Genomic DNA, 23,113 nt, shown 5'->3' with positions numbered 1-23,113 from the left:
CCCTGGTGGCACAGTGGTTGAGAGTCCGCCTGCCGATGCAGGGGACACAGGTTTGTACCCCGGTCCGGGAAGATCCCACATGCCGCGGAGCGGCTGGGCCCGTGAGCCATGGCCGCTGAGCCTGCGCGTCCGGAGCCTGTGCTCCTCAACAGGAGAGGCCACAACAGTGAGGGGGTCTGCATACCGCAAAGAAAAAAAAAAAAAAAAAACAAAAAACTGAGAAGCAAGGAGGCCCCACCCAACTCAATAGGCAATGAACCTCTAGTTTCAAATACATTTGATCACATTATAAATCTGTTGTTTGGCTGCACAAGCAGACTTTGCTATCCTCACTCTTTCAACAAACACTCTCTGAACCAGGTACATAGTGCTGGCACCGAGAACCCAGAGGGGGGGGGGGGGGGGGGTGTGTGTGTGTGTGTGTGTGTGTGTGTGTGTGTGTGTGTGTGTGTGTGTGTGTGTGTGTGTGTGTGTGTGTGTGTGTGTGTGTGTGTGTGTGTGTGTGTGTGTGTGTGTGTGTGTGTGTGTGTGTGTGTGTGTGTGTGTGTGTGTGTGTTCCCCACCCTTAAGGAGCGATAGTAAATCAACAGTTATGCCAATAAATGTTTTGGGAGAGAGAGTAATGCAGGGTGTTCTGGAAGCCAGGAGGAAGGTCATCTCCAGGTCACAGAGAAGTGCAGGGTGGGGAAGGAAGGTGTCCAGAAAAGCAGAAACCTGACCTGAGTTAGCGAAATGGGGAGCAGGAGGTGGGTCATTCCCCGGAAAGGGCCCAGTTCTGGCAAAGGCACCAAGAGGTGATGGCTGTTGAGAGGCCGGGCTGAGGTGAGAAATACGGGTTAGGGAAAAAGTGAAATAGGGAAGGTGGCCAAAGGCCAGTTACGAAAAGACTGCAGGCCCGCTGAGGGGGTTTAAGTTCTATTCTATAAGCAATGAGGAGGCCCTGGAGAATTTTAAGCAGGAGAAAGCCATGATAGATGTGTGAGTTAGAAACATCATGCTGCTAGGAAGTGGAGGTGGACTGAAGGAGGACAAAAGTGTGCCCAGGGAGACCAACGAAGAGGCCGTTGAAACAATCCAAATGAGGAGTCCTAAACAAAGGGGCGGGCAGGGAGTGACAAATTAGAAGATGGGCTCTTCCAGAAAAGGTAACCAATGGAAGACGACAGTTGAGGGAAACGACAGAGCCAAGGGTGACTCCTGCAGTCGACATGACTGAGGGGGTGTAGTCCCACCCCAGGCAGGCACCACAGGGAGACAGACACACTGGGTACCAGGCGAGGGCTGAGTTGGAGGTGCCCACAGGATAGGAGCTAGGAAGGAGGGCTGGGCAGAGGCTCTGGGCTGCATCTGCAGATCTGGGTGACTTCAGGAGAGAGGTGAACAGTGGATGAACTCACCAGGGAAGAATACTGGGACTGACCAGAAAGGGATCCAGCAAAACCTTATTAAGCTGAAGACAGAGAATAAAGAACCAGCACAGCAAGCTACGGAGTCGAGGTCTACGGAGTTGGAGGAGAACCAGGGGGTGGCAGGCCAGACAGGAGGGTGAGCAGAGGAGAGGGGCCGGGAGGGGAGCGCTCAGCCCTGCCAGAGGCAGGAGGCTGCTCTGGCCCCAGGAGGGAGCTCTCGCTGCAGGGGGCAGTTAGCTGGGTGTTAGCAACCACAGCCAAGCAAAAGAGTTAAAACAGAGTGGACAGCTTAGATGACATATCTGCAGTCACCCCTAAGTGCATTACTATGACTTTTTTCAGAGGATTATCCTGCCTGCCTGACCTCAGACTGCACATCTCACCTGTCTATTCTGTCTGTCTCCCCTGCTAGCTCATGTGTCTCATGAGGACAGAACCTGTCCTGTCACCTCCAAAACTGCAGTGCCGATGGCAGTGCCTGGCACATAGAGGTGAAGCTCCTTGTCCCAAGTTGCCTGGCTCACTAGAAACAACAAATATTCAATCAGCACATGCTAACACGCCTGATACCACCAGGCTGGATGCTGGGGGTACGGTGGGAAACAAGTCAACGCAGGACCCTGCCCTCGGACCTTGAAGTTGGAGGTGAGCAGAGAGAGATGCAAGTATTTAAACAAAAAGTAGATTATAGGGCTTCCCTGGTGGCGCAGTGGTTGAGAGTCCGCCTGCCGATGCAGGGGACGCGGGTTCGTGCCCCGGTCCGGGAAGATCCCACGTGCCGCGGAGCGGCTAGGCCCGTGAGCCATGGCCGCTGAGCCTGCGCGTCCGGAGCCTGTGCTCTGCAACGGGAGAGGCCACAGCAGTGAGAGGCCCACGTACCGCAAAAACCAAAAAAAAAAAAAAAACCAAAAAAAAAAAAAAAAAAAGTAGATTATAACTGCCTTAGAGCTAGGACTGGAATCTGACTGTCATGCCTTCTAGTGAGATTTCCTTTCTGCCCAAGCCTGCTACCTTCTCCAACTAAATGAAAATTTCAGCAGGGGAAACAGTTAGTGTTTGAAGTTTGGCCTTAGTCTCCCCCAGGGATCCCATACTTCTTCCACACTTTTAATAGGCTCCTAAGAAGCAGAAATACCCATCATAGGCTCTGAATATTTCTTTCTTTTTTTTTTTTTTTTTTTTTGCGGTACGCGGGCCTCCCACTGCCGCGGCCTCTCCCGTTGCGGAGGACAGGCTCCGGACGCGCAGGCTCAGCGGCCACGGCGCACGGGCCCAGCCGCTGCGCGGCACGTGGGATCCTCCCGGACCGGGGCACGAACCCGTGTCCCCTGCATCGGCAGGCGGACTCTCAACCACTGCGCCACCAGGGAAGCCCTAGGCTCTGAATATTTAACCTTAAGAACTCATTCTGTCTCCAGTCCTTCTATGTAAGTTAGAGGAGAAATTCCAGACTCAGGTGGGAGAAAACAGAAAGTGGCATAAACTAAGGGGGTCAGATAGGTCTGGGTTCAAATCCCTTGTAACCTCAGGCAACCTCTTGTGATTTAATTTCCTTATTGCTGAAGTGGGAACACTAATTCCTCTTTCACAGGTGGTTGCAAAGATGAAATAAAATGATACCTACAGAGTACTCGGCACTGTGCCTGGGATATACTGAGACTTCACTAAACGGAAGCTCCAAACCAGTTCCACCTGTTGCTTTTATGACTCCATCTCTAACTGCTATATTTGCAAAAACCGAGCCAAAGACTACTCAGAATTCAAACCAAAGAACATACACTCGAAATGCTGGGAACATAAATTGCTATCTAGTTGAGTGACTTGAGGAATTATTGCAAATTCCCATACTTGGGCAGACTCTGCAGTAAGGAGTTTAATTTCCGTTTCTTGCTCTACGCTATTTTCTCCTCCAATTCAGGCAAATGCAACTATTTCCCCTACAGATCACATCTTGTCTCATGGCAAGGGTCCAAACATGGGCTGGATTCCGTTGGTGCAAGTTATGACAGAGCTCAGAACACCACACCTCAAAGAAAGCATAAGAACACAATCACAAGCCCAAGGTACACACAAACTCCCAAACACACTTGGCTCCAGAGAAGGACAAGAGAACCGGTCATGGCATGCTTTGCTTGCCTCAAAGCTAAAGAAAAGGTTATTTTGGCATGCAGATGCTGAAATCTGTGTCTCCGTTCTTTTACCATCCAAACTCTCCATAAGTGGTCACTTTTACTAATGTATCTGATTCTTTACCCATCATTTATGATGGACCCTGTGCAACCTGGCTTCCTCCCTTTCCCCCTCCCCACATCTCATTCTCAAGGCCAGCTGTAGCCACCTTGTCACCAATTCGGCAGCCTTCCCTCAGGTCCCTTCTTTGTGGTCTCTGCTGCTCCATCCTCTTCCCTTCCTGGGACTCTCTCCTTCAGCCCTCTGCTCATCACGGGGAGAACTTATTAATCCTACGGCTTCTGTTCTACACCTCTAGACCTACCCTTCCCAGCCCAGGCTTCAGCCCTGCAGTTTTTTTCTTTTTTTAAAGATTTTTTTTGATGTGGACCATTTTTTAAAATAAATAAATAAATAAATAAATTTATTTATTTTTGGCTGCGCTGGGTCTTTGTTGCTGCGCATGGGCTTTCTCTAGTTGTGGTGAGTGGGGGCTACTCATCACAGTGGCTTCGCTTGTTGTGAAGCACGGGCTCTAGGCGCGTGAGCTTCAGTAGTTGTAGCACACGGGCTCAGTAGCTGTGGCTTGCAGGCTCTAGAGCACAGGCTCATTAGTTGTGGTGCACAGGCTTAATTGCTCCGCGGCATGTGGGATCTTCCCGGACCAGGGATCGAACCCGTGTCCCCAGCATTGGCAGGAGGATTCTTAACTACGGTGCCACCAGGGAAGTCCCGATGTGGACAATTTTTAAAGTCTTTATTGAATTTGTTACAATATTGCTTCTGTTTTATGTTTTGGTTTTTGGGCCAAAGGCATGTGGGATCTTAGCTCCTTCAAGCAGGGATCGAACTGCACCCGCTGCATTGGAAGGTGAAGTCTTAACCACTGGACTGCCTGGGAAGTCCCCAGCCCTGCATTTCTAATTGCCTACTAGACATATCCTGTGGATGAATCAGTACCATCTCAAATTCAGTGTATCAAAAACTGGACGCATCAACTACCCTTCTCCATCCCCAATAGCCACATTTCTGTCAATGTTACCACTGTGAACTATCAAGTTTAAACTTTCATCTTCTTTGGCTCCTGTCTTTAAAGTCTAAGAAGACCATAAATCCTACCATTCTTCCTTTGCAATATCTCTCCTATTGGACTTTTTCTGCATTTTAAGCACGGTTAACCCCATGACCTCACACCTGGATTGCTGCTGCTGCCTTGGAACAGGACCCATGCTTCTTGTCCAGCTATCAGATGAATGCTCCTAACATGTTACTTCAGCCATTTCACTTCTTTGCCCGAAATAACTTCAATGGCTTCCCACTGCCTTCAGAACAAAGACCAAGTGCCTTAGCCCAGCACAGCATTCAGGGTCTAGAAAAGGAGTGGGCAAACTATAGCCCACAGGCCAAATCCGGCCCACGACCTGTTTCTGTAAATAAAGCTTTTTTGGAACATAGCCACACCGTCATATACATATTAACTATGGCTGCTTTCCCACTATAATGGCAGAGTTGAGTAGCTATGACAGAAACCATATGGCCTAGGAAGCCAAAAATATTTACCATCTGATCCTTTACAGAAAAAGTTTGCTGACCCTGGTCTAGAATAGAATAATCAACCACCAGCAGATCCTGCAGAAGTTCTTACTCACCACTCCTTTGGATGAAGTTTTTGTTCCTGTGGGTCTTCTGCTGAGCCCACTTTCTTTACATCTTACACCCACCTTCTCAAGCCTGAAAAGCTTATTTCACTCCCCCCCGGACTTGTCCATCCTTCAAAATGCAGCCAAAGCTGCACCTCTCTGTGAGGCCAGCTGCGTCCATCCCCTGCACCCCTGGGTGTTTCTCCTCTGGCTTCTCTCTCTGCATCTACCGCAGAAACCTACAGTGGGATCCACTTCTCCTGTGGATCTTTTCCGCCTATACTGTAGGCTTCTCTAGGGTCCAGGCCTGGTACCCTCCACAGAGCAGCACCAATGAGAACTACCTCGCCCTTCATTCCAAACACCAATCCCTGACAGCATAATTCGGTAAGAAGGCATCAAACAAACTTACCAATGAAGGCCTAGCATTCCACATTTGAAAAGTTAAGCTTGGATCCAAAAGCATGCACTCTAGCCAGCACCACCTAAAAGCCAATGAAATAAGAGTTTAACTTTAAAAGAGAATATTTACATGTTTTCTTTAAATTTACAACCCCAATAAGTTTTGATTTACTGTCCTCCCAGGATGCCCATCTCTGCTTCTCTGCCTAGAAAATACTGCTCATCCTTCAAATCCACTGGACCGCCCTTCCCTGGAAGCCATCCCAGTGTCCCAGACAGGCCAGGCACCCTCCTCTCGGCTCCCATGGAACCCTGGTGAGACATTTATGGTAACATGCGGTACAATGTAGCATAATTTCTTATTTGGGAATGAGGGTCCCTAGACTGTAGGCTTATCAAGAGAAGCGATCTGAGAAATTCACCCCTTCCCTTACCTCCAGTGCCTAGAATACTACGGGCATTTAGACAGTTCTCAATAAATATTTGTAAAATGGGTGGAAAAATAACCTACTCAATTCATGAACACATGCCCAGGCATCTAAAATTCTGCTAGGCCGCAATTTTCATCAGAGAAATGCATGCTTCAATCCCACTGCTTTTAATAGGCAACGGGTTTAACAGGAAGGATTAATGAGATTAAGCTTCTAAATGCACATCTCTGGAATGACACTCCCCTGGGCAGAAACCTTTAGAGGCTCCCAGAACCTAAGAAGGCAAGCCCAACTCCACAGCCAGGCTGCCAGGCCTGCACCAACTGGCTCAGCCCGAGTCTGCAGCCTCAGCTCCTGTGATCTCCCTCAGTGGACGCTTCAATCTAGACAGATAAGACTGGTGGCCAGACCCTTCTCTCAGCATTCCTTCCAGCTGGATGTCTTCCTCCCCTTCTCTCCACATTATCTCCTTCTACTGAAATGACTTCCATTTCAACATCATATTCCAGACCAAGGTCATGGTGGGGCTCAATAAGACTTTTTTTCCTTTCTGATTTTGTGTGTGTGTGCGTATGTGGTGGTCAAACACACATAACAAAATTTACAAGCTTAGCCATTTTTAAGTGTGCAGTTCCGTGGTATTACATACATTCACATTGTTGTGCAACTACTACCATTCATCTCCAGAACGTTTTTTTCATCTGCAAAACTGAAACTTTATACCCCTTAAACAACAACTCTACCTTCTCCCTTCCTCTCAGTCCATGGCACTCAAAAAGTTTTTGTGGAATGAATGAATGAATCATTGAACGAACGAAGACATGAATTAATCTGACCTCAACCCTCCCCACAAAAGCCAGAAGTACTGTCTATTTCTGCTGGGCTCCCACGATACTATCTTCACATCTTTCTCAGACTTGTTTCAATCAATCTTAAATGACCCTTTTTTGCACACTTGTATTCTCCTTCAAGGCGGGAACTATGACTTATTTGAAAGGCTAAGCTTGGGTCCAAAAGCATGCATTTAGCCTCTCCTCCGTGTTGTTAGATCCAGTGGGCAAGTCTGAGTCCTCCTCTTACAGCTTTTGCTACCAGTGAATCATGCCCTCTTGTTTGACTACTCTCTTCACTTGGCTTCCAGGCTAGCACTCTGGGTTTTCCATCTACCTCACTGGCTGTTCTTTCCCTTTGCTGGTTCTTCCTCATCTCCCCACCTCTTAATGTAAGAGTGCCCCAGGGCTCGGTCCTAGTTCTCCTCTCTTCTCTGTATTCCTTCAATCACCCCCTGGGTGATCTCACCTAGTCTCGTATCACCTATAGGCTGAGGATGCCCAGATGTCTCTCCAAGTGCGGACCTCACTTCTGGACTCCTGGCTAATATATCCTACTGCCTGTTTCAGGTAAGATGTCAAGTGGACAGGAGGTCTGTGTGAGATGTGTTCCATGTCTCAAACTTGACCCGTCTCACACAGACCCCTGACCTTCCCCCAGACCTGCTCCTCCAGCATCTTATCCATCTCAGTTTAAGGCCATGGTCTTCCAGTTGCCCAGGCCAAAGATTTGGAGTCATTCTCGTCTTGTCTCGTCTCTTTCTCTCTTACTCTCTAGCCAATCCTCTGGTTTTTACCTTCAATATATTCAGAATGTGACCATTTCTCACCTCCTCCACCATTACCAGCCTAGATTATTGCAATAGCCTCCTAATTGGTGTCCCTGCTTTCCCTGCTTCTATTTTTGGTGTCACTCCCACTTCCACCCATAGCCTATTCTCAATACAGGAGGGAATCTGTTACAGCATAAGTCAGATTATGTCATTTCTTTGCTTAAAATTCTTGCAAGCCTTCCCAGCAAGGACAATGCCGAAAGGATAAATGTTTCCAGAGCAGACCTGCAGGCCCCCGGGCAACGATGGGGGAGGCGGGGCCTTCAGGCCTGCATCTTCCTCCCAACCATCTATTTCTCAACTGGCAGTCCTGACACACCTCGTATTATCTGATTCCTTAAGGAAAGGAAACTTTTTAAAGGGAGAAAAGTAGAATCAATCAGCTTCCTTTTCCAGTTAGGACACCACAAGAAGCCAGTAACACCCACATTTCTTAAGAAGCAATAAGAAAGATATGTCGAGTCTGCCACCATTTAATGACTAGTTTCCAAAGAGAAAGCTAGCCTCTCAGGGAACAGTTGGTGCTGGTGGTGAGTCCTCCTGAAGCACCCCCTGCACCCTCCAGCTGTTCACCACACCCTATTTGCCTAATTGTCTCCAGACTCTGTCCCCCTCCTCAACCCCCGCCCCCATGCTGTGGCTGGAGGGTGAAGTCCAAATGAAATAAGAATCCAAGGACTTGAATTAGCTCAGGTCTCATCTGTTCTCCCCAGAACTACAGCAGCAGCCTCTCTACCAGTCTCCTCAGCTCTACTCATTTACTTATTTCCAACTACAACTTTACACAGTGATAATTTTAAGAAAACCTAAATTTGATCAAGTCCCCTGCTTTAAAACTCTCCAAAGAGTTCCTACATTGCCATACTATAAATTCTTCAAAAGATATTATACAGTGAACCATAGTAAATATTCTTTTCTATCTTCCGTAGATGCTTTTCTTCTGCCTTCTTCCTTAAAAGTCCTTGCTTGCGAGTCCCCTGGTGGCCTAGTGGTTAGGATTCCGAGCTTTCACTGCCATGGCCCCGGTTCAATCCCTGGTCGGGGAACTGAGATCCTGCAAGCCGTGCAGTGTGGCCAAAAAAAAAAAGGCCTGGCTTGATCTAATGGGGGTGGGTAAACCATCCAGCTCAGATTAGTCTACTCCCTGCAACAGTGCTAGGTCAAAAAGGACAAGCACATCACCCAAGCTGGGCCAACCATAGCCTTTCTCTAGGATTAATATATGGATGCAGAGAAAGGAGTTCTCCCTTCACTGGAATTGCTAAGTGGCAGCTGTCAGCAGGGGTGCCCCCCAGGGAGGGTGGCCTGTCTGCAGCAGGAAAGACTGATGTCAACACACAAAGAATGGAAGGCGCCAGATGGACCACCAGCAGCATCAACTCCCACTCCAGAGCCTCTTGCTTTTGTGAACTCCTACAGCACCCTTCCCAGTTATGGAACCAATAACTACCCACTTATGCCTCAGCTAGCTGGAGTCCCAACAGGCCCACCATGACGTTTCCTGTATCTGTGCCTTTCCCCACAATGTTTCCTCTGCCCAGAATGTGTGCTCCTTGGGTTTTACACAGCAGCCAGGCTTACTCTGCGGAGCCAGCCCTGAAGGGAAGCACAGTTAGTCCAATCTTCCAGTCATGCTCTAAAAGGCCTAGAATATACCTACTCTGTTACACTTACACCACTCCCCTAGCTCCCCAGTCTCCTAGCTAGTTCCCCAAGCTAGAAACCTCAGACTCACCTGGTCCTCGGACTTCCTTGTGGCCCGCATGGACTCTCCCTTCTTCCTTTCTGCCCCACGTCTGCTGTCGCAGTCCAGAAACGCATCCTCACTTCCCTGGGCCCGGGCACCAGCCTCCGGGTCTCTCTGCCACTCCCCCTCCCCATCCCTCCACACTGCTGCAGAGTTGAACCTCCAACATCCTTCCTGCCACATACAGAGTCAAACCCCTGGTGTGAAGGCCCTTCACACACTGGCTTCAACCCAATCCTCTAATTTCTCCCAACCACTTCCACTTCCAGGAGGATGCAGTAGACACACCTTTCCCTATTCCACCTGCTGTGCACAACAAAAACCCCTGCACGTGATATGTAAAACAAACAAGAGATGACTCTGAAAGGCAGAGTGAAGAAGGCAGACCAGTGAGGGACCTCAGGCCCGGAGGAAGGACACCATGGTGAGTGGCCTGCATTTTCTTTTTGCCTCACTTGGAACGGAAGAACCTGGAGATGCCAACAAGCACAGACAAAAAAAAAGGCTCCAACAAAAGCTTGGTGCCTCGAGCAAGATAGACAACTTTTAGATAATAACTGCCCTATATCAGCCAAACACCACAGAAAACCTCATGGTCCCACCCACACCCATACAACGAAGTGCAAATGACATGTGCAAAAAACATCTACAGCTAACCATACACTTAATGGTGAAAGACTGAATGCTGCCCCCCAAGATTAGGAACAGGCAATGCTGCCCACTCTTACCACTCTTACTCAGCAAAGAGCCAGCACAAAAGGCAACAAAAGGAAATAAAACAGATTGGAAAGGAAGAAATCATCTATATTTGTAGATTATGTGATTGTCTAGATAGAAAATCCTGTGAAATATACACACACACACAAAAAAAAGCCTACAACTAATTACTGAGTTTATCTAGAATGTAGGATACAAAATAAAAATAAAAAATCAATTGTTTTTCTGTATACTAGCAATGAACATGTGGACACTGGAATTAAAAATACAGTACCATTCACAATCACTAAAAAAAGAAAAAAAAAGAAAAAGAAAATGAAAGAAACACTCAGGTGTAAATACAATTTCTTCCAGCAAATCACTGTATGATCTAGCCACATGGGTCTACTCTGCCAGGAGGGCAGGAACGGTATATTTGTTTCCCTCTCCAATGAAACCAAAATACCCAGCCAGTGCCCAGCACCTAGTAGGCATGCAATATTTGCTGCCACAGCTCATACCCTGCTCTGTTTAAGATAGACTTTCTTCCCCTTATGCTCCTAATGGGAGCACCATCTACTAAAAAATTCCATCTCTCATTTCTGCCTTGGCGGGTCATGACTGCCAAGTAAGAACCAGGAAAACTGCTTCCGCTTCCACTCCCAAACACACTTATATTCTTACATTACACACAGCATGGATTGGAAGTGGCCTCTGCAGGTATTTCTTGGTTACCCAGGGGGACACTGGGCCCCTTCCATCAGTCCAAGGGGCCCCAAGATTCAGTCCAAAGATCCCAGGCAATGATGTGAGGCCATTGCCAAAGTTGTTCCATCCAGGCTCTGTGCTGGGAGGAGCTACAGATGTCCTCCCTCTGTCTGAAAGCTCAGTTGTGGAAAAGAATTGTCCATCTGTGCTAAATAAAGTACTGTTGAGGAGAAGAGGCTATGTGAGATACATCAGGGCCCAGAAGGCGTCCAGATATCTTTTTTCAAAAACTTTCCCCCTCTTTTTACTTCTGCGGGTAGAAAGTGAGTCTAATAGTCATTAAGCAAAAGCCAAAAATCTCAGAACCATCCTGATTCCTTTCTTTCTGTCGCACACCACCACCAATCCCGCAGCAAAACCTGTTGTTCCACTTTCAGAACAGATCTCAAATCCAACCACTTCTCCGCATCCCCACCATCACCACCACTCAGGACCTGGCTGCTCTCACCACTCACTGGATAACGAATGGCAACAGACTCGACTTCTCTCCCTGAGTCCTCCCTCAACACAGTAGTCAGGGTGAGCCTTTCATGATGCAACTCAGATCCGTCACTCACAATGCAACCAAGTCCTGACAATGACCTTAATGGCCCGGCCCCCTTCACTTCCATGCCTTCACTTTCCACCATGTCCTCATCTTCTCCTCACTCCACTCCAGCCACCCCAGCCACCTCTACTTGCTGTTCCCATGCCTAATGCTCTATCCCAGTTAAACCCACGACTCACTGCTTCACCTCATTCACCACTATACTATGAGTTCATCAAAACCCTTTTTTTTTTTACCTTGTGAGCACATGGCTGGACTACATTTCCCAGCCCTCCTTGCAGTTAGGAGTACACTGAATGTGACTGAGTTCTGGGTGGGAGGGATGCACGCTTCTTCCAGACGGGTCCATAAAAACCTCCCCACAAAGTCCTCTCTCTTTTTCCTCACCCTCCAGCTGAATGGAAAGGAATCTGAGGGCCTTGAAGAGGGCAGAGCCACAAGATAGAAGAAGTGTGGGTCCCTCAATAACCACCAGGAAGGATGCCTGCTTAACCAGGAGCAGCCACACTGGAACTTTTCTATATGAGAAATAAAAGTTTTCTTGGGTTGATATGCTGAGATTTGGGGGGCTGTTTGCTATTCAACCTAACAATTTGGTCTCCTTCTCAATGAGGCCTTCTTTGATTGCCCTATTTAAAATGCTCCCAATGCTTCTTAGCTGACTGCCTTGCTTTCTTTTTCTCCACAGTCCTTATTATCATATAGCGTACTGTATATTTTATTTATTATTTTTTTCTCTACCTCCCCAAATTTGAATGTAAGCTAAAGGCAGGAATTTTTGCTTTTTTTTGTTGTATCCCCTGGGTCTAGAACAGTACTTGGAATGTTGTAGACAATCATGTGTTGTTGAACGAATGAATAAATGAATGAATGAATGGACTACATGGGCTCCAAGGTCAGAAAGGCCTGGGTGGAGGCCCACTCTGCCATTTACTACCTGTGTGACCTGGGGCAAGTTACTCTCCCTCTGTAAGACTCATTTCCTTCAACTGTAAAATGGGGGTAACAGTACCTTCTTTATAGGGACTGGGAGTAATTAAGATCATGAATATAAATCTTTCAGTATAGTGCCTGGAAACAGCTCAGGCTCCATACATGCTAATTACCAGCATTGTCAGCTCAAGGCCAGAGGACAAGACTGGGTGTCAGGTGCTCGCAAAGTCACTGGTAGGGACATCTATCAGAGAGGAAGAAACTGAATGGATTATTTACATGCGCAAACTCTTCTAGAAGAAATCGTGGCAAACACCTAGGTAGTGAAATTCAAGAGCTGCCTAAAAGTTCTCAGTAAATTGCCAAGGATCATTAAAACATGACAACTGGTGTCAGGGGTGATGAAAAGTCTGCAGAAAAGCACTGCTCTGGAGACAGCACCACCCCAATGATGAGAGATCACTTTGTGCCTTTTAAGAAACAATTTTCACAGCAAAGCTCCAGAAAAGAGAGGCTTCTTGCATCATGAGGACAAGGTAATAAGGCTATAAAAATGGAACTCAAATAAACGACACCCAGAGCCTACATGGGCCCAATTTTCCAGGAAAAACAGTGATCGCTACAGCATTCAGATGAGGCAGTCACACTTGTGCCTGAGCATAGCAAATAGCTTTCAGAAATCATTAGGCTGCAGAAGAGCCACTGAGTTTGCCAAATTAGCGGTGCCAGCTCTCACCTGCCCTTCTCTGTCATGCTCTCGTCTTTCTACTGACAAGAGGACACAGACAATCATACCCAATGTCTGCACCTGCTTCACCATCTTCAAAATACACAGCATCCTGGAGTGAGCAGCACCGCACAGTCAGGAGAGCCCAGGCTGCAGCCCTTTATGTCTGCAGCCTGACCACCCCCTCTCCCAGGCCCTCTCAGCTTTCACTGGCTCAGACCTGCTCTCAGATCTCACCTCCTGGAACTCTCTGCAGTGCTGGACCTTGTTGACAAACCCCCTTTTTGAAACTCCTTCTTCCTGTGGCCCCTCACAACTCTCACCAAACTCCCCCACACCCACCACTGCGATCCCTCTCATCTCCGTCTCCGGCCCCTCTTCCACCTCTGCACCTCTAAACATTGGTACCCCAAGCCTCTACGATAGGATGTCTACCCACCTTTCTGGTTCTAGTGCCTGTTCTTCCCCTATATTGGAGGCAGGACAGCTTAGTGGTTAGAAGCAGATATTCTGGAGCCAGACCAACTGGGTCTGATCTTAGCTGTACAGCACTATGGCCTTGGACAGATAATAAATTGTTTTTTGTTTTTTTTTTTAATGTTGGGGACCACTGTTTTTTTATGTATATTTATTTTTGGCTGTGTTGGGTCTTTCGTTTCTGTGTGGGGGCTTTCTCCAGTTGCGGCAAGCGGGGGCCACTCTTCATCGCGGTGCACAGGCTTCTCACCATCACGGCCTCTCTTGTTGCGGAGCACAGGCTCCAGACGCGCAGGCTCAGTAGTTGTGGCTCACGGGCCCAGTTGCTCCGTGGCATGTGGGATCCTCCCGGACCAGGGCTCGAACCCGTGTCCCCTGCATTGGCAGGCAGATTCTCAACCACTGCGCCACCAGGGAAGCCCAATAAATTGTTTTATGTCTATTTCTTCATCTGTAAAATGGAGACAATTATAAAAGACCTCACTTGGGTCACTGCAGGGATAAAATGAGCTAATATAGATAAAGGTCTTAGAACCATGCCTCGCACCTGATACACTCCATAGTGTGCTAGCTGTGACCACTATTACATGAGCGCATTGTTTCAGCCAAACCCCAAACATACACCATGTCCTTCCACCTCCACTTCCTCTACTCAGGCCTTTCACTTTTTTTTTTTTTTTTTTTTTTTTTGCGGTACGTGGGCCTCCCACTGCCGCGGCCTCTCCCGTTGCGGAGCACAGGCTCCGGACGCGCAGGCTCAGCGGCCATGGCTCACGAGCCCAGCCGCTCCACGGCATGTGGGATCTTCCTGGACCGGGGCACGAACCTGTGTCCCCTGCATCGGCAGGCGGACTCTCAACCACTGCGCCACCAGGGAAGCCCCAGGCCTTTCACTTTTGCTGGGACTGTCTATCTCAGCCAGTCCTTAAGGTGCTGACAAAAGCAACCACTCTTTAACACCTTTCTATATTCCCTCACCCCAGCTGTCCAATGAGATGGAATACCTCCCTCCTCTAACAGGGTGGGGCTGACTTCTCTCAGGGCCCTCTTCTTAATCTCGCTTGAATAATCATTAATTTTAGACGTGTCTTACCTTCCCACTCCCAGTTCATGAACTCCTCAGAAACAGTGGTGCATTGGGTTTTTTCTTCCCAAATTTTTATCCCCTGTAACCTTATACACTGTAAAGACTCAGTCAACATTTGCTGGGTTAAGCTGAAATGCAAAGCCTAGAGCCTGGGTCTACATAACAATCTACAGAGACTAAAACAACAACAGATCAGCAGGACAGGGGAAGCCTCCCCCATCACCCCAAAGCCAACACAGATTTCAGGTTAAAAAGAATACAGGGGGAACTTCCCTGTTGGCGCAGTGGTTAAGAATCCGCCTGCCAATGCAGGGGACACGGGTTCGAGCCCTGGTCCGGAAAGATCCCACATGCCGTGGAGCAACTAAGCCCGTGTGCCACAACTACTGAGCCTGTGCTCTAGAGCCCACGAGCCACAACTACTGAAGCCTGCGTGCCTAGAGCCTGTGCTCCACAACGAGATGCCACCACAATGAGAAGACTGCGCACTGCAACGAAGAGTAGCCCCAGCTCGCCGCAACTAGAGAAAGCCCACGCGCAGCAACAAAGACCCAACGCAGCCAAAAAAAAAAAAGAACACAGGGGACCAAGTCAGTCATATTTGTTTCTCAGTTTCATTCTAGCCATTTCCTAATGGCCAACAACAATTTCCTAAAAGCCAACCTTTTGGCAAGTTTGCAACCTGCTTCCACTTCTAAGAGTACTTCCCGACAGGCTCACTCTGTCTTAGGGAGACATGTTTTCTTCCCTCAAAAATCCTATTTACTTTTTCTTGTTTTAGGCTACTTCTTAAAAACATCCTTAAGAAGAGATCATTGTTTATTTTATTTTGTTATTGTTTTAAATAAAGTGCCAAAGATATAGGGACACATAATTCCTCAATTTGAGCAGGTAGATTACTCCTTAAGAGAATGTACTGGGCTCACCTCCACACTTAAGAACAAACAAGCCATGTATTACTTGTAAATACACAGCCTTTCACTTACATCTAATTTCACATTACTGTTAGCCTGCTTCTTCATTCATGGAAAACATGACAAAGACCTTCCTAGCATTTAAAGTAAAATTTGAATATATCCTCATTCCTCTTGGGAAAAAAAATTCTGATTCTCCATCTAATCTTGGGCCATTGCCATTAGCTAGATAAATGCCAAACTAATGAAATGATTCTGTAATACACAAAGATGGCTTAATGCAGCATTAGCTGAAAGAGCAAAAATCAGAAGTAATCTAAATGCCCCATAACAAGCTCACGTCTTATTGAGGGCATTCCCTTGACAGTTATGCAGCCATCTTAAAGAAGCATGCTGAAAACAAGGGAGCCACATGGGAAAAGGCTGAGGATATCATCTTAAGAGGAAAGGGGATGCAACGTGTAAGGATATGTGTTTGTGCCACTAAGGTTGCCCCAGCTGGGCAGATTAGGTCGCAGGTTTGAAGTAAGAAGCAAGGAAAATTAGGGGAAAGCTGAGAGAAAATCTCAGTAAACAGGGCCAGAGGGGCTGGTGGTAGGAAAATGAGAAGCCTGGGCATGGGGCAGGGACCCTGCTTAGGAGTACAGAATGGGAGATAGGAAAGGCGCCCCAAAGCCAAGGTCATTTCAGGAATTCTATCCTAAAGCAGGCAAGGGGAATGGAGAAGAGAACCCTTCCATTGCAGAATGAATCAATCCCTGGGTGAGAAAACAATTTTCAAACCCCTAAGATACTTAAAGTCAAGCATTGGCCTTTCCACAGTGTTGCCACCAGGCTCCCACCGGAGGGCTCAGCCCTTCCTAAGCCTCTGAGGCTAATCCTGCCCCAAGGCAGGAGGGATTTAAGGGGCTCTAGCCTAGAACACAGGGATTTAGCTTGTTTGCTGATAGCCTGGCAGATAAAGAAAGTGAGCCCCAATGAGAACAAGTATCTTAGCCAAGGCCACACAGAGAGTTAGGGGCTAAGCTGACACTTGAATCTGAGTCTGCCGGTCTCTGGGTTTAAAGCTCTTCCGTAGAGCAACCTGATACAAGACTGACAGACGAGTCAGACTGGCCCTGCACAAAGTGTCGGCACCCAGCTGCTGACAGAGATGCAGTGGCTTATGAACAGGTGAACCAACCAGGGCAGGAAGATCCCAGGGTCCCCAGGACACCAACAGTTGCCCCCAAAGAGAAAAAGCCCCCTCTTGCACCCCAGTCCATGCCAAACCCCTGCCTCTAACCCCTCAGCCTCCTGTACTTTGTGGGTTCAGATGAAGCTCACTGCCCTTGTGGGCATCAATGTTGGTCCCTAAAGACATGACCTCCGGCACTGCTGTGCCACCTGTGGGTTCCACAAGACAACTCCATCTCTGGACAGGAGAAAAAGACTCCAGAGCTCCTCCCCACATCTCCCGTCCCCCTTGATTCCTACCCATACCCCTACCAGAATCCCCACTCTAGACGCCTCCTGCCAATATAAGAGGCCAAACTTCCGGTCTGGCAGGTAAGGTCCTCCCTCAAGGGGTCCACACCACCTACCTAATCAGGCCTCCTAGGGCACCCACACCCCTCCCCAGGTTGGCCAGGGGCTGCCCTCTCGTCCCTTATGCCACCTCCAGAAGCCATGCCCTCCTCCCCCTACCCCAAAGCCCCTAAGCGCCAGCTCAAGCTTTCTCTCATTTTCCCAGGCCTCCTCCAAACACACTGGTGTTGCTCACATTGTCTCCACTGAATGACCCCAACCCTTTGTGGGCTAAGTAGCCAAAGGGCCAGGCTCTCAAATATGGAACAAGCAGGTCACCCAGACACTGCCATCCAAACGACTATGCACAGGAGGCCCTCTTTTCCCTCAAATCTGCTCTAAATACACCGTTAGAGATTCCATTGTTTAAGTGGTTGTCAAAGTCTCCCTTGATCCCCCTTGGGATGGGGTGCAAACATTAGGCAGTGGTGCTGGAGCCAGGACAGCTAGTAAGGGTCCCGATGGATTCGAGAGCGTCCCACCTACCACAGCTGCCTGCACTGAGCACTTCCTGGGCTCCTACTACGTGCCAACCAGTGGGCACAGGGCACAAAGACACAAATCCAAATGCACCAGTTGTTGCAGGAATTTAAACTCAAACAGAAAAGAGTGAGATAAGCCTCTCTAATGCAGTGTGACAAATGTCACCCAGAGAGAGAAAGGCACAGAGGGAAGAACAGCAAGGAAGAGAGGCAGCCAGGATTCAATTCAACAGAGAAGGGGCTGGGGAAGGGCTCAGAGAAAGCCGAATGGTCCCTGCGGGGTCATCAACAACAGCAAGCAGAAGAGACGCCAGCACGTACTGGGTGCAGACTGTCTGCAGAGCGCGGCACCGAGCACTTGGCTTGCTCTACCGCAAACTCGTGCACTCATTCATTATGGACTCCTACTACCTGTCAGGCACTGTTTTAGGCGCTCCGGATAGAGCAGTGAACAAAATAAACACGGACGCACAGGCCCAGTGGCCATGGCTCACGGGCCCAGCCGCTCCGCGGCACGTGGGATCTTCCCAGACCGGGGCACGAACCCGTGTCCCCTGCATCGGCAGGCGGACTCTCAACCACTGCGCCACCAGGGAAGCCCCTGGGTGGTACAACCTTAAACTGGGTGACATTAGAGAAAAGACCTGGAGAAGCTGCATGAACAAGCCATCCGGATATCTGGGGGAAGAGCATTCAAGGCAGAGGGGCAGCCAGGGGAAAGAGCTTGGACAGGAAGCACGCCTGGCATGTCTGAAGAACAGCAAGGATTCCAGGGTGGCTGGAGTGAAGCGAGAGAGGGGCAGGCAGGGTCAGTGCAGACAGCCACACAAGGTGTGCACTGCACAGCTCGGGAGGGTGCCACTCACATGCACCACAGTGCGCTGTGCAGAACCCAGTCTGCTCAAATCCTCACCAGGGCCTGGGGTGGGAGATGAGGTCAGAGAAGTACTGGGAAGCCCTGTGGGCCAGGAGAAGGCTTTTCCTCTGAGTGAGACAAGAAGCCACTGTCAAGAGGGTTCTGAACTGGAGGCAGGACCTGAGCTGACCCCCTCTGCACAGGATCACTGGGCAGAGAGCACAGAGTAAGGAGGCAAGGTTGGAAGCAGAAGACTGCTCCGGAGGCTATTGCAATAATCACACTCAGCTATGTATCGTATTATCCTCACAATCCCATGAGGATGGTTCAATGATCACTCTTTCATAGATGAAGAGATTAGGCTCAAGAGAGATTTGGTAACTTGCCCAAGGTACTCAGCTAGGCAGTGGCAGATCGGCCAGGATTGGGAAGCAGGGGATGAGAACATTCCAGGTGGAATGAATAACATCAGTCATGGAACAGGAGATTGGCAGGGCTTGCACACTTGGGGAAAATGGCAAGGGCAGTCAGCGAAGGCCTGTCTGTGCCCTGGCCACTCTCACACAGAAGCCTACTAGCAGTGTCCAAGCCAGCATTGCTCCCTGGACCAGAACCACCACCGCCTAACCCATCTCCCTCTCCACGCTTGTCATCCCCACCTCAGTCCACAGGCAGCCAGAAGAGTCCTTAGAAAACACAGATCAGATATTATTTTCTTGCTCTCGACAGCCCAGTGGCTTCCCTTCATGCCAGGTGACCAGCAGACCCTCAAGTGATGTTGAGTGAATGGATGACTCCCGCATCCCTGCAGCCTCATCCAGGCCATCCTGTCTCAAAACAGGGGGAAGGGCCACCTCTTCCATCCCTCCTCAGCAGGTGTGGCCAGGACACCATATTAACCAGTCAAAATACACGAGGAGAGAGGGCAGCATTCAGACAACCTTGGGGCAACTTTCGGATTAAACTTTCTAAAATAAAATTGCTTACTCCAGAGCAAACTGGACACGCTTTACCACGTTGTGGCCAAGGAAAAGGAGGTCTGCAGATATGCTTGGGCTGGAAAGACTGTAACAGGTGCCTTGTCCCTCTGAGTTCCCAAAGCTCTGGACAGCACTCTCTGTGGGGACGATGTCTAAGAGCTGCATGAGCTGGACAGAGTCATAGGCACTAGGCAGCCAATGAAAGGCCTTCCTCACCGAGTCTGTGAATTTAAGGGGTGGAGCCAATGACTGTATTCTCTTCTGGGGGCTAAATACAGTGGACCAAAGTTATCTCAGAAACTAGGGAAAACTATGAAATTAAGGCTGAAACAAAACTTTACCAAATGTGAGCCGGCGACTATTTGGAACAAAAGGATTTATTTCCCAAGGATCACTACCGCTCCCATGGTTTAAACCCAGGCCCTCTGAGGGTCAACTCCTTCCAAACCCTTTGTTATAAGTAGAAGGAGATACATAAACATACACACATACACTTGCATGTATGTAGATATATTTTTACAGGAATGGTAACAACACCAAAAGAATGAAAATAGTAACAAGCTCTCCCCCACCCACCCACCCAAGAAAACCGAATTTAGTAACAGAGAGCCTCCCAAGCAGGCCCTGGTAGGAGTGTTAAATGATCACTGCATGAATGACTTGTTCTCTGGTTAAACGGCACAGTTTGTGGGTGGGAGAGGGGTGGGGGGAGCTCTGGAAGCCAAGTGAGTCCCCAGACCCCTTCAGGAGGCAGATAACTTCAAGTTTTCCTGTACTGCATCAAACCGGTACGAGGCAAGCTTCAAAGGCTTTGCTCTTTGAGCAGGAAGATGGGAGGAGAAGGGTCAGAAAAGCAGTCATAATATCTGTAGAGGAAGGGGGCTGAGTCTCCACGGGGGTGAGGGGCCTGTTTGTCCTGGTTCTCAGAAAGAGGAGACATGAAGAGCAGGATGAATGGCCGAGTCCTAGTCTGAAAGAGAAGTATAATATAAAAGAAGACTCAACAAGGAAGTTCAGGAAAATTACTTTTATTTGACCAACTCCAAGCTTTTCTGGGCAGTCAAAAGCCAAGCAGATAGTGAGGTGAAAAGATCCCGTGAGAGCTGGTCATCAGGAGTTTCAGAAAGAGCAACAGCTCAGTGAATTCTTCCAAATACATACAAAGGTCAGACTCAGGCACAAGCGAAAGGACTGGGGGTGGTTGGGTGATGGGGAAGCAGGGTGAAGTTAATGAAAACTAGTTGCCTGAAGGTAACAGCCCCATGTCCCACTGGAGGGACAATGAGAAGCTGGTCCTCATTAAAAGTTGGAAATTAGGGAGAGAATATAAGCTCATCTATAGACAAAGCTGTGGCATGCACAAATCTAGACCCCTATGTGCAAACTGCCTCATCACTGTTCAGAAAAGACAGACATGCACCTTGGGCAGTCCAGAGGTGGGGCAGGTGGAGGGACCAAGAGAGCCGGCCCCTGGCTCATGCCTTCAGCTTTTGCTTTCTCCACCTGTAGATCCCAGCCTGGCCCAGGCTGACTGAATGGGAGAAGCAGCTCAGAGGTCTCCTTGATCTCACCCCTCTGCACCAGAAAGTACCGAGGACATACAAGGAGCCAGGCCTTGGAAGCTTTCCAACTCTGGTCCCCCTGCTCCACTACAAATGGGCGCATGTAACCACCTCTGGGGCCACTCTTACAATCTGTAATTATCTTTATCATTGATTTCTCTGTGAACTGCTTCTCTCTCCCACCAGAATGAAAGCTCCATGGGGCAGAGGTCAGGTCTGCCTTGCTCATCACTGTGCCCCCAGCCAGCATCTAGAACAGTGGCTGCCACATTGCAGGATCATAGCAAATGAATGCATGGCTCGGGGACTGCCTGGCTTCAAACACCAAGCAGTCATCTCGAACAGCTGTGCCTGAGCCTGCCCTGCCAGGAGTGGGCTAAGCGCTGGATGGATGGCCCAGTGCCTCCCCCAAAGCTCTCAGCCAGCTCAGGGCCCCCACCCCTTCCCTGCAGTCCCGACCCCTCCTCCTCACCACACCCCAGAAGCACTGCTCAGGCCACTCACCTGAGCCATGACAAGGAGTAAGGGGAAGCTGCTACAGGGCAAAGGACAACAATGTGCCCTTTTCATTCTATAAAAATGTTGGTGGGAAGAAGCCACAACCAAAACTACAAAGTCATGAACAGATGGAGGGGACACTAGTAATGGAAGGGTACTGAGAGAACAAAGGACAGGGTCACTCAATCCCAGGGTAATAGAGCCAGAGGTACCTGAGGGACACAGGAGTATAGGATAAAGGAAAAAAAGTCACACAGTGAATGGGAAACCTGCAAAGTTCATTTCCTTAAGTGACTGTAATAAAGGCTAGTCAAATTCCAGGAGGAGCATTACTCAGGACATCTTTCCTAACACATTATAAACATTTAGCTTTCTATGTTAATTTCCAAAAGGAAAACGTCCTCTTTATAACAAGTTCCTAAATGCCTCAGTCAGAAAATAATTTGGATAGGTCTGAGTTAACATGATGGTTTAAAACCCAGGCCAGGGTGCCAAAAATAAAGATTCTTGATTTGGCTGGAGAGTATTAATTTGTGGGACTAATTTTTAACTGGCCTTTTACGATTATAAAAGTAATACATGCTCATTGTTGAAAAATAGGAAACCGCAGAGAAGAAGATGAGAATGAAAATCACCTCTAATTCTACAAGATGAGAACCACTGATAACACTGGTGCATTTCCCTCCTTCTATGAATGAAATTTTAACAGAGTTGAGTGCACACCGTGAATATAATTTCAGTTCCTGCCCTCTTCCAGTAAAGTTCACTTAAAAGCACTCCACTGGTTTCCAAGAAAGAAGTTTACCCTTAGTGAATAAACAAATTAAATAACAAAATGAATAAAAGAAACCCTTCATGAAGTTAAAAAAAAAAAAGGAAAAGTGATTATTCCACTGAACCCCCATTTCCTTAGCAAAAGAAAAAAAATCACTACAGCTGAGACAAAAATGGCCCATAAGATAGTAGGATTAAACTCATCTTTGTATTCTCTTACCTATATATTTTCAAGAAATATATTTTGAACAAGCCACACATTTTTCAAATCAACAGAAGAATTTTATAACTGTATCTTATTGTTTTGAAGCAAAAAATCAAGTCTTTATGGTCTTGGGAAAGTTTTATCTTCCAATCTGCAGGTGAACCAAACCATTTAAAGATGATCAGTTCACATTCACGGACCATGACATCCAAACGAAAGTCTTATCTCCAGTTTTGTTGTATTCTGTGACCTAAACTGTGGAGTAAGCAAATAGCCTTGCCAAGGACATATGTGTCATGTGCTACCTGGCTGGGAGCTGCCCTGATGTCTGCCTGCATCCTGGTGGGGTACGTGGTTTTACGTGTAGGCCCAAGGCCTTGGCCAGTGGAGAGGAGAAGAACCTTTCCACCTAGCAGAGAAGACTATCCAGGATTAAGAGCTCCTTAGCACAAGGCATTTTTTTTTTCACCTCTCATAACAGTTCACACTTCATTCAACAAATGTGTCCATGTCAGGCACTGGGCTGGGTGCTCTGGACACAAAGGTGAACAACACTGAATAACACAGACGCTGTGCCCAC

The 23,113-nt window shown here is 48.2% G+C and overlaps 1 protein-coding gene across 7 annotated transcripts in view; it reads right to left on the bottom strand.

Moving 5' to 3' along the window:
• BMAL1 (basic helix-loop-helix ARNT like 1) overlaps positions 1-23,113 on the bottom strand; it is a gene marked incomplete at its 5' end in the record, with an annotated part of 107,474 nt that overhangs the window by 69,411 nt on the left and 14,950 nt on the right. For 6 of the 7 annotated variants that reach the window (XM_082627912.1, XM_082627910.1, XM_082627915.1 and 3 more), the window contains one exon: positions 5,631-5,703. The exons of the other annotated variant lie outside the window; for it this stretch is intronic. The remainder of the gene's footprint in view (positions 1-5,630; positions 5,704-23,113) is intronic. 7 annotated transcript variants of the gene reach the window in all.

The sequence above is a fragment of the Mesoplodon mirus genome (assembly GCF_964341445.2).
Source record: "Mesoplodon mirus genome assembly, chromosome: 7".
Taxonomy (NCBI): domain Eukaryota; kingdom Metazoa; phylum Chordata; class Mammalia; order Artiodactyla; family Ziphiidae; genus Mesoplodon; species Mesoplodon mirus.
This window is presented reverse-complemented; position numbering and strand designations above follow the sequence as displayed.